Genomic DNA, 12,889 nt, shown 5'->3' with positions numbered 1-12,889 from the left:
CATCGCAAGGAGAAATGTCTATTTCCCTTTGGGATCTTCATGAAATCGGCGGTCTCCCTATTACAGGTCGATTTTATGATGAAGTTATTCCAAACACTGAGAGTCTCAATAGGAAGGACCATAAAGGCGTGCCTTATGTCCCACATATTTGTCGTTACTTGTTCTTAGCGTACCACAAAATTTTACAGGACTCCAAAGGAAAATCTGGAGTGAGAATAACTGCTTGGATAAAGTACTGGTATCGAGGGCCATTCAGGTATAAAAAGTCTTCAAGGAAAACTGTACGGAACAAGTCACAAAAGCCAAAGGAAGACTTGGATCCGTCTGGTATCATTGCGGCGGTATTGAAACGTACTGAGGAAGAGGAAGGGGTTTTTGAAGATTTGGGTATAGCTGATGAAGACATGGATAGATCCTATTTGGCTGCATTCCTTGCTTGCTGGTTGTGCAAATTTGTATTTCCCAAAGATGACATAACTTTGATTAGACCAGGGGTTTTCAAAGTTGCCAGTCGAATGGCGCACGGTGTATCATTTAGCTTAGCAGTTCCAGTATTGGCCAGTATTTACAAGGGGCTGAATGATATTTCTAGTGCAGATGATCCAGGAAATTGCACAACTGTTCTACCTTTCCATTATGTGTATGGATGGTTGGGTGAATACTTCGACACACATTTTACATCATCTTCCGAGAGGTCCATTCCCATCATGGCAAGGTTCTCAGGAAGACTTTCGGCGAAATTTTTTGAAGATTCGACAGCTCGAGCTTTGTTCCGGACTTGTGGTAAAGTGAAAATGAGTCGTCTAGCAAAAGTGTTTTCAGAGTGCAAACAACTGACTAATGAAGATCATATTTCTAAAGAAGACTTTGAGTATTTGATATGTCTTCGTTCGGGATTCATTTCTCTACGACAGGAAAACTATCGAGTCATCCAACCTTATAGCCCGCATAGGTTCAGTAGACAATTTTGTTATGTACAACATGTGCCAGGAGAACTTAAAGATGACGTCCGGAATGGGACTGTGCTATCAGTGTACTCACATTGGAAATCATGTTTGAAGATTGGCAGTGCATCTACAATAACCCTACCCACTAAAGACAATATTCGGGAGTTTGAGATTACATCTGATTATGTTATTTGGTGGTCGAAGGTGCATCGCTTTGAATCGTCGAAATCAAAGACAATCTCAACTGCAGGCAAATCGTCGTCACTTTCTCAGCCGAAATCTCTTAAGTCTCATGGCAATGAAGTTTTAGTTCATGATAAACTCGCCCGTGGTAGAGCGCTCCGAGTTCATCCAGAAGTTGAAGGTAGTTCTACTACTCCCGCACCTCGAGTTCAACACCCACCTCTAGTTGATGTTCCTCCAACTCGAGTCCCTAATGATAAAGGAGAAACAGAAAGCGTAGCAGATTCTCAGGAAGATTTCATTCCACTCAGTCGACGAATCCGCAATTTGAAGCGAGGGCATATAAGTAGCAATGAAGACAGTGAAGTCAACTTTAGGCATAAGAAGACAAGTGTCGAACCTCTCTATTGTGATTTGGACGCGGCATACCCACTTGATGACGGGTTTTTTGGTGATGTGCCCACTGTTTCACAACCGGTTCTAATGAATGAGGTATGCATTTTATTTCGCCTTGAGCTTCCCCTTTTCTATACATACATATATTAATTAATTATATATATATATTTTAGGGAAAAGTAGTGCATCATGTCCCCACTGTGTCTGAGCTTGTGCCATTTAATCATTTGCCTATTGAAGAGGAAGATGATGCGTTGCGCCCGATAAGTGCTTCAGGTGTTAGCCTAAGAGGTACAATGCCAATCTTTATCACCCTCCGTATTTAGAAATCTTTGATTCTACTTGCTTAACCATTACTCGTTGGTCAATGTAGGTTCACTTGCACAACAACATTTATTAAAGCCGGCTAATTATGCGTCCACTTCTGAAATGTCATGTGGGGAGCCCAAATTAGGTGTTGCAGACAAAACCCTTCGCAAAGTAATCTCCGTTTTAGGAAACCAAGTAAAAAGCATAATCTTGAAGGCTTCATTGGAAAGGCTTCCCTCATTCAAAGATGAGCTTGGCAAGTTGATGACTACTCTTGACAATGTGGGGGCGAACGTCTCATCTTTACGAGCTATGATCGATGCGCTTATGGTGACTGCAGTTGACTATCATTCTGCACACTCTACTTACTCCCAAAAGCTATCTCCCGAGGCTCAAAGCGATCGTTTAGCCGCAGTGGACTCTTCACTTTCTATTGCCTTGGCTCTGCAACAAGCTGAAGAAGTTCATCAGTCTTCTATACTTAAGTCTATTCAATCTGCCAATACGCGTATGGAGGAGTTGAAGAGGGAACAAGAACAATTGGAGTTAAGATTGCGCCAACTAAACGGATCACTTTCAGAGAGTGATGCACAACTTTCTTATCATCATGGTGAAGTCACCCGCTTGAGAGAGGATAAGACCGCGGTTGAAGAAGCTCCTGTACTATCAGCTGCAGATGCCGAGACTTTAGATACATCACGAGTTTCCTTTGAGAGACTGCGTAACGGCTTCAAGGATTTGTCTTGGGACTAGCAAATTCTGCTGTTGTAAACTTTCTTTGTTTTATTATATTTTTTTTTTGAACTTGTCAAAGTGTTGATGTTTACTAAATAACTTTCATGATGAAATAAAAGCATTTTCTCATTTCATTCTTTTTTTTTTCAATGGTTCGGGTTGACGTGGGAAACCCTTTGTCTTTATTTTGATGTGACTGAACTTGGAATTATTTGTCCAAGCTGCCTACGTACCCTCGATGAAAAGGGATCAAGTCATCACGTAGTTCAAAGAATTTTTTTTTTTTGTGTCCTAACTTTTGCTTGAACCGCCCTTTCGGGTTTTCAGTTCAACGGACTTTCTTGCGCTCTAATTTTTTTTGCTTAGACTGCCCTTTCGGGTTTTCAATCTAACGAGCCTTTTTTTTTTTGGGTGCCGTACGCAGTTTAGGCTCATGCGGGCCAGGAGCTGGCAGTCATTTCATGCATAGTATCGTTTCAAGAATTTTCCGTTGATAGGGCCAATTCTTAAACCATCCTCCGCTATAATCTTGTAAGCGCCACTTGTGTATACTTCTTGTACTACGTAGGGCCCATCCCATTTCGAAGTAAACTTGCTTCCGATTTTGTGTGTTGTGATGATAGGTCTACGTAATGCGAGGACGAGATCTCCCACCTGAAAAGATCTGGGGCGTACCTTCTTGTTAAAAGCATTCGAAAGCTGGGCTTAATAACACTCTAAGCGTTGTTGCGCTTCGAGTCTCTTTTCGTCTAGTGCTTCTAACTCTTGGAGACGTAGCTTCGCATTCTCTTCATCAGTCAATCCCTCTTGTATGGCCATCCTCAATGATGGAAGTTGGCTTTCTAGAGGCAAAACTGCTTCCACGCCATACACGAGTGAGTACGGTGTAGCCTGAGTAGGCGTCCGGTATGTCGTCCTATAAGCCCACAAAGCTTCATTTATCCTTTCATGCCAATCTTTCTTGGTTCTTCCAACAACTTTCTTCAACAGGCTGCAAAGAGTTTTGTTGAACGCTTCCGCAAGACCGTTGGCTGGTGCATTGTACATTGAAGAGTTGCGTTGTTTGAAACCAAAGTCTTCACACAATTTATCCATCAACCGATTCGAGAATGGCTTGCCATTATCTGTGATGATGTAGCGTGGCACACCATACCGATTAATGATGTTTACCTTGATAAAGCTCACTACATTTTCTTTCTTCACTTCCTTTAGAGGCACAGCTTCCGCCCATTTTGAGAAGTAGTCTGTGGCTGCAAGGATGTAAGAATGACCGTCGGAAGATTTAGGTGCTATTGGTCCCACCACATCAAGACCCCACGCATCAAATGGCCATGAAGTAATTGTAGGATGTAGCGGCTCCGGCGGTTGATGGATAAAGTTGGCATGGAATTGACATGCTTGGTATTTCTTCACATAATCCATGCAATCCTTGACCATAGTCGGCCAATAGTAGCCCATCCGTTTTATTTGGAAATGTAACTTTGGCCCTGATTGATGTGCTCCACAAATTCCTGAGTGAGCCTCCTCCATTGCTTTGAATGCATCTTCTTCGTCCAAGCATCTTAGAAATACGCCTTCAAATGAACGACGGTAGAGAATTTCTTTGTAATAAATGAATCGAGGTGCCCGACGTCGTACCTCTGATCGATGTCTTGGATCATCTGGCAGTTTCCCATGCTCAAGATAATCAATTAAAGGTTGTCTCCAGTCATCAACGTCAATGGAAAGTACCGAGATAACGTTGACTCCTTCTTGCGATGTCCCAAGCGTTAATGGAACGACCCAACGTTGGCAAACTGGAAGATTTATTGCTTCCTCTTTTGTCAATGCCAATGTAGCGGCAAGGTTGGCTAAAGCATCTGCCATTTGATTATCTTTTCTTGGCACATGCTCCAGCGTCACGAAGTCAAATCTTTCTAGTAATTGCGTGGCTAATTGGTGGTATGGAATTAGATCATCCTTTCTAACTTCGTAGTGAGTCAGCAGTTGGTTGATCACTAACATGGAGTCGCCATATACTTCTAAGCTTGATATCTTCATCTCCACGGCCATTTGTAAGCCCATGATCAAAGCTTGGTATTCTGCAACGTTGTTCGAGCAAAGTTCACTTAAGAAGAATGAATAGGGCAATACGTGTCTCTCGGGTGATACAAAGACTACGCCAGCCCCCGCCCCGTCTTTATGAGCCGATCCATCAAAGAACATCATCCAAGCAGAAGAAACGTCAGCGAAGAAGACTTGTTCGTCGGGTAAGTCATCTGAAATTTCCCAGTCTGCTGGAATTGGATGATCGGCTAGGAAGTCTGCAACAGCTTGCCCCTTAACCGCCTTTGCTGGGGTGTAGATGATTTCATACTGATTGAGAAGTAACGCCCACTTGGCCAAACGCCCTGTCAAGACTGGTTTTGACATAACGTACCTCACCGGGTCAGCTCGTGCAATTAGATGGACTGTGAATGCTTGCATGTAGTGCCTTAACTTTTGGATAGCAAAAACAAGTGCAAGACACGTCTTTTCTATAGGCGTGTAGTTTAGTTCGGGACCAGTAAGCGTTCGGCTTAGATAGTAGAGTGCTTGCTCTTTATGTGACTCATTCTCTTGCGCTAAAAGGGCTCCAATTGACCTTTCTTGAGCCGCAATGTACAATTTGAGTTGTTTGCCTGGAATAGGAGCTCCTAACAGTGGTGAACTCGATAGGTACTTCTTTATGCTTTCAAAGGCATTGTGACAAGCTTCATCCCAAACAAATGGAACATCCTTTTTCATAAGGCGACTGAATGGTTGACACCTCCCTGCTAAGTTTGAGATGAATCGTCGAATAAACGCGAGGCGTCCTTGTAAACTTTTCAACTCACGTAAATTTCTTGGCTCGGGCATATCTCGGATGGCTTTAATCTTAGTCTGATCTACTTCGATGCCTCGATGTTTAACGATGAAACCAAGGAATTTGCCTAACGTGACGCCGAAAGCACACTTCAAAGGGTTCATCTTGAGTTGGTACTTCCGCAATCTGTTAAACACCGTTCTCAAATCTTTCAAGTGATCTTCCCTTCTTTTTGACTTGATCACCAAGTCATCAACGTAGCACTCGACATTCTTGTGAAACATGTCACCAAAGATCTTTTGCATTGCACGTTGATAGGTCGCACCTGCATTTTTGAGGCCAAATGGCATCACCTTGTAACAGTAAATTCCTTTTGGAGTGCGGAAGGCCGTGAGTTCTTCGTCCTCTGGCGACATTCTTATTTGATTGTATCCAGATGAGCCATCCATGAAAGATAAGGCTTCATGACCTGTGGTTGCATCGACCATGAGCTCAATTATGGGCAATGGAAAGTCATCCTTCGGGCAAGCCTCGTTTAAGTCTCGGAAGTCAACACAAATACGAATTTGTCCCGTGATTTTCTTCTTCACCGGAACAATGTTCGCTATCCACGTCGGGTATTTCACCTCCCTAATAAATCCGGCAGCGATCAACTTGTCAACTTCGGCTTCGATTTGACTTAAGAGCTCCGGACGGAAGCGACGTTGAGTTTGTTTGATTGGACGCGCTCCAGGTTTGACTGCAAGGTGGTGAACCACAACTTTCGGATCGAGGCCTGGCATCTCTTTATACGTCCAAGCAAAGACATCTTTATACTCAAGCAACAGCTGATGATATGATTCCTCTTCGCTACGATTCAAAAGTGCACTAACGAAGATAGGTCTTGGGTCTTCATTTGTGCCCAAGTTGAGCTCTTTTAATTCATCAACAGTCGCTTGGCCCCCATCTTCTAATGCAGCAGGAGCGTTATGAACCTCATCCTCGAAAGGTTCCTCTTCATCGAGCTCTTTAATCGTAACGTGATGAACAGTTAGAATCTCTACTTCTTCATCATCACTTTCATTTTGTTGACTCAAAGCTTTCCGAGTTTGTATGATTGTTCGTCGTTTCACTTTGAGTTGGTCACCTGAAGTTACGTCTAGTGTTGAGAGACGTTTCATATGTGACGGGATCAGGCTTCGGATTTCATTATCTTCCGTCGAATCAACAAGAACTCCACTTTCCAACTCTCGCTTGCTTTTCTCTTCAGACGGTTGGCTTGGAACTCCGAGTCTTTCTAGTGCTGATCTGCGCGGAGCTGATTGAATTCCCCTTTGATTCTTATGTCCAGATATCCTCTTGAACACAGAAGGTCGTGGTGTCGATTCTTTGATGCGGTCAAAAACTGAGGTCCGCTGAGTAGGCTTGGCTAAACGGTCGAACACTGAAGCTCTCTTAATAGCCTTTGGGTCTTCTTCCTCCTCAACCACTTCGACACTAATGTGTTGAGCTTCTGCCTTCTTTTCTTTTCTTCTAGCAGAGATCTTAACAGGTGCGACAGGAGTAAAACCTAGGCCTGTTCTAGCTGAGTCGATTGTGTAACCCTGCTCCTTCAACTTCTTTTGGGTTTCGCTAAGGCCATGTGTCCTTTCTCCTGTGACATCTGGATTGAGCTCTCCCAGCGAGGAAGACAAGCCGAAGTCATAACCTGCTTTTGACATGAGCTTATAAGCATTAGGATCAAAACCTTCTTTAGTTCTTTTGACCGGAAGATATTCACGTCTTGTTGCATCTTGTAATGGTCTGACGAACCCTGGTACTGAAGATTTCAACACATCTAAATTGCTCAACTTGGGTAAAGGCATGGTTGTAGACTCCTTCAAGTACTTCATGTCACTTTTCCCTAACTTCCTTGGTTTCACTTCTTCTCCAAATGGGGATTGACCTTCCTTCCTTCGGGATGATGAGACATAACGAAGAACAGGACTAGATACCTTCCGTGAATCTATCGGTGGTGATCCCATTTGTCCGAAGGTAGTGCTTTTTGGCTTGTTATAGCTATTTTCTTCAGCGAAAAGGCACTTTGACTGCTCATCTTTTCTTGGTATGGCCTGGCCAGTTGAGTGAACCTCAACGGGAATAACTTCAGATGCCATGTCTTCATCGATGTAGAACTTGGCGTCGGCGAAATAGGATTCGGCTTCAGTAAATGGCTTGACACATTGATGTAAAGTTGAAGGTACTATCCCATTTTCATGTACCCACGGCCTTCCTAAGAGAAGATTGTAGGAAGTCTTAGCATCAATCACGTGAAATAGGGTGTTTGACTTTAGGTCACCTATCACGAGCTCAATTCTGATCATGCCCATGGCTCTTTGCCCTCCTTGGTTAAAACCTTGAATCATGAGACGACTTCGAGACAATTCGTCCACTGTGATACCTAACTTTATCATTGTGGATTTAGGCATTATGTTTACTGCTGAACCTCCATCCACGAGCATGCGACTGAGTTTCTGTTCTCGCACATATCCGGACACGAAAAGCGGACGGTTGTGTGGTTTGGACCCTAACAAAAGATCTTCATCGGTGAATGTGATGGAAGCACATGTCGCACAACAAATAGCACGGTCTTGAGACTCAAGCTCTAATTTTTTGGCCTCTCTTATTTGATTCGGATGAATATTGAGATCCATCAACGTCTTTACCAATGCTATGCGTATTGCTTCAGGAAGTTCCACCATTTCCTCAACATTGAGGTGCGATGGTGAATCTTCTATCTGTGTCAGGGCCTTTTGCTCTTCATGAGTTTCCGATCTTCCTTCCGAGACATCTTCGTCATCTACTTGATAGCAAGTTGTCATATAAACAGTCTCAATTGGTCTTCTTACGAAGAACATTTTGGGAAAGTATTCTTCTAGCGTAATTGGAATTCGTGGCTCTTGGATTAGTGGTCCACTTTCTCGGCCAGAATCTCTCTTCACCATTATTCTGGTTTTGGTTTTAGAGCGTTTGTGCGAACTCCTTTTTCGCCGCTCCCTCTTTGATTGAGTATTTTGTCGTTGAGGAATGCGCTTCGTACGAGGTTTCCGCCGGGTAACGAGCGTCCATCCTTCATTGTCATCGAAAGATGAATCACCAACGAAGCCATCACCACCTTGATTGTTCGGTTTGCCCGCCACTTCTTCTGTGCACGGATCAGTCACCTGGTGTATGCCCCTTGTTGATTGGAATTCCAATCTTTTTGATAATGCGGGCAGCGGCATCGGATCGAAGGATCCAAACACAATTGTGGCAACGTTGGCATCTGCGATTTCGTCAACATCCAACTCAATCCTTCCTTGCCTAGCCAAGTTCATAATTAGCTCCTTCAACACGAAGCACTTCTCTACCGGATGGCTGACAATTCGGTGGTATTTGCAAAACTTAGGGTCATTGACTCGGTTCATCTCTTCAGGCCGCTTACATTCCGGCAATTCGATCACCTTCTTTTCGAGCAAGTCCTCAAGCATACCTGCGACATCGGAGTCAGGAAAGGGGTACGTTTTTTCCTCTAACTCCTTCAAAGTGCGTCGACGTCTATCCACTTCTCGAGATGGCTCCATCCTTCTGACTTCTTTCTTCTTGTCTCGGGTGGAGATTTTGACGGGGACGGTGTTTATTGTCATTGCTTCTTTGGTAGGCTTCTTGACAGGTTTATCTGTCTTTTGTCCAAAGACTTTCTCCTTTCTTTGCTCCATAACGGGCTCATGCTTTCCTCCGTGACTAGCTATACTTAACTCCATATCATGGGCACGAGTGGCTAGCTCCTCAAACGTGCGGGGTTTAATTCCTTGTAGAATGTAAAGTAACCCCCAATGCATTCCTTGAATGCACATCTCAACGGCTGATAACTCCAAAAGCCTATCTTTGCAATCCAGGCTTAACGAGCGCCATCGATTGATGTAATCGACGACAGGTTCATCTTTCCATTGCTTGGTATTTGTGAGTTCCATCATACTCACAGTGCGACGAGTGCTATAGAATCTGTTCAAGAATTCTCGCTCCATCTGATCCCAACTGTCAAGGGAATCGGACTCCAAGTCTATATACCAATCAAATGCATTTCCTTTCAAGGAACGAACAAATTGTTTCACCAGGTGGTCGCCCTCTGTCCCGGCATTATTGCATGTTTCGACGAAGTGTGCAACATGTTGTTTTGGGTTGCCCTTTCCATCGAACTGTTGGAATTTGGGAGGTTGATATCCCGTTGGCATCCGCAAGTTGTCTATCCTCCTGGTGTATGGCTTAGAATACATGAGCGTGTCTCGGGAAGGTGCTCCGTATTGAACCCTGATGGTGTTTGTGATCATGTCCTGAAGTTGTTGGACTGACAAAGAACCCACCGAGGCGGCGTCACCTTTTCCGTGCGGCTTCTCACCCGACTCTGTTTCATGACCCAATCTTTTCTCGCTGGATTCAGCCTCATGATGTGGTCCTTTCTTGTGCGCGTCTTGACCAGGCTCCTTATCCTGATGCCCTTCCCACTTGTTGTTGATGAGAGAAGCAATCTGCGCATCCTTCTCCTCGACCATCTTAGTCAATTTGGTGACCGCTTCGCTCATATGGGCCAGCTGCTCTTCAATAGACATAGCTCCCGTCACCATGACCTGCATAGCCATAGAATAAGACTCACCTACGGATGCCGAGGTAAGCTTCTTCTGTTGATCGTCAGGCGGGGATCCATGGTACGAGCATGTGCTCGAATCAGCGTCTGAAACAGGTGAGAGTGAGCGTTCTCTGGAATTCTTCGAACCCGAAAAACTCCTCCCTTCACTCCGAGAGTTTCTCTCATCCGCCCGAGAAGTATTCTTCTTTTGCCCCAATGAGGCCAAGTTGATAACCGGTTCGCGCCTTCGGTGAACATCTTTCGCCTTGGCTTGAGTCGGTATGGAAGTAACATGTTGAGTTACGGATATCTCCTTGGCCTTGCTCCGGGTGACGACCCCAGCAGAATCTCCGCTTGAGAAGGAGGCGCTCACGCTTTTGCCTCTCGTCGCGGGAACGGATTGAATCTTCTTGGAAGCCATCATTTTTTTGGTGTGTTGATTGATTTTGAAACTGGAGAAAGAGATGAGAGGCAGAGATAATCCCACCGGGCGTGCCAAATTTGTAAACACGAATTTCCTGCGACAAATGAGACAAGAACACGTGTACAAAATAATATTTGTATTAATGAAATTTAGGGTTACAATCTCTGTATTGAATCTTCTGATTCGATCTCCAAAGTGTATAAAGAAAATTTGTATTTGATGCAAGGGTCGTAGAGACTTGATCTTGATCAAACGGGTAGCACAAGGCTTGTTTGGTGTTTGGATTTTTCTAAGGTGGAGGAACCGGCACGTATTTGTTGTGCTTGGTGACTCTTCCAAAGTAGAGTGAAGAATGCAGAGAGTTTTCTGTTTCTTCTGAATGCTAGGGTTTTCTGAACCCCTTCTTTCGTCTTGAGGCCTCCTATTTATAGGCTTTTGTCGGATGCTTGACCTAAATAACTTTCCCTATTTAAAACCTTGATTTGTGGGATTTTGATTTGATTTAAATCAATTCCCATAATCTGGCAATTTAACCAGATTATCTTTAATTGATTAACCTGATTAATATTTGATTTAAATCAAAGTCAATCACAGAAGATTCTTTCCTTTAATTTTGTCTTCATCTTGATCCGTTTGATGCACTCCGTCGGATGTCGCCATTTGTCATTTTTGACAACTAATCCGATTTTGATGAGTCACACGCCACATGGGCGAATTACGGGGCCCACGATTTAATTCACCGAACCCTAATTATTTTCTTGTCAATGGAATTTATTACACCAAAATTTCTTTGTCTACAAATATCTAATTTTTTTAAAATTGATATTGGACTATATAACTCTTTACTTATTTATTTATTTTGAAATATAACTATTTTTTTTTTATAGATTAAAAACATCCACAGTACATAGTTCCGAGTTGCACGTCTGAAGTTTGTGATTTGAGTCAAATAAAATAAAAAGTTATTTAGTACCTTAAACTTTAAAGTAACCATTTTGTTTTTTGCCAATGTTGAAATATTGCATTCATAATTCAAATACGTCAACCACAAATGCTACAAATACAATATTCCTAGGGGCCAATACAATACAATACAAATACGCTAACTACAAATTCTTCATAAAAATATAGAGAGGTCCAACGATAACATCAAGCTCATTCACTATACCTCAACTCCCATGTAGGGCCAATGAAATTCTCATGCCAAAAGTCTAAATTTTAAAGTTACCATTTGACAACATAAAAGATTAACAAAAATAAACTTCAAACCCTAAAATATACACTCATGAAGACTTGAATAAACTTCAACCCCTTCAAAAGTAAAAAATAACGGGTAGTTATGACAATTTTAAATTTTGCTGAAATAAAATAATAAATTCTAACTCTTCGTTGTCAGCTGATTTTCTGATCAAGATGGGTTTCCCAATGCTCATTTTACCCCCAATAATACCTCTTTGTTAATTTTTACCCAAAAAAATTTCTTCATTCATTTTGAAATTAATTAGACAATTAACATTTATAATACAAACGTACCATTTCTTTCCCCGAAGTCTCTCACACCCTTCCACCAAAAGAAAAAAAAACTCTACACACCAATTAAATTAAATTTCTTCTCCTTCAACGTTGGTGGTTCTCCTTCTTCTTTTTGCCCCATTTGTGTACCTAGGTAGTAGGGGTTTATGTAACTACGTACTTACCAATTAGGTTCGAGTGTTGAGTTAGTCTAGCTATTAAAGGGGAATGATTCGTGAGTTTTCTGCATATATAAGTACGCTAATTATGTCTTCCTATTAATATAAGGTAACACAAAATTTTATGTCAAATATAAGAAGTTATAGATCTGGAGTCCCATATTGGTCTTCTCCTTCAACTTAAATAGTAATGAATTAGTTGCTTTAACTAAAAGAGAATAAAAATTAAAACATAACTGACACATAAGTAATTGATGTGGCACATATAAGTTAGATACCACATAAGGTGGTATAAAAAGGGTTTAGATACCCTAAATCCTATAAAAATACCGTATAGAAATATAGAAAATATGATAAGAGTAGAATTTCCAATAAATTTTGCATAGCTGCATTGCGTGCTTGTACTCACTACACATTTGCATGTATCCGTTTGTAATTTAATACGGCCTTGTGATATTAGACATGGTGAAACATTCAAAATACAAGAAAATATCATTGGTTAATGCAAACATTAAGAATTGAAATTATTAATTAAATGAGGATGATATGGTAAATTCACATTTTTTTCATATTAAAAAAATAAAATTAAAAGAAACATAAGATAATGGATCATTTTTATGAAACACAACTACCCATTATATTTTCCCCATCCTCTCCTCCTCCCTTGTAGTAAAGGTCAAAGCAAATCTCTTGCCACCCATGTAACATTGCTCTCAATACTATATACCACACAAAAAAATTACACAACTACATGAG

The sequence above is a fragment of the Prunus persica genome, chromosome G3 (assembly GCF_000346465.2).
Source record: "Prunus persica cultivar Lovell chromosome G3, Prunus_persica_NCBIv2, whole genome shotgun sequence".
NCBI lineage: Eukaryota > Viridiplantae > Streptophyta > Magnoliopsida > Rosales > Rosaceae > Prunus > Prunus persica.
Note: the sequence above shows the minus strand (reverse complement) of the source record.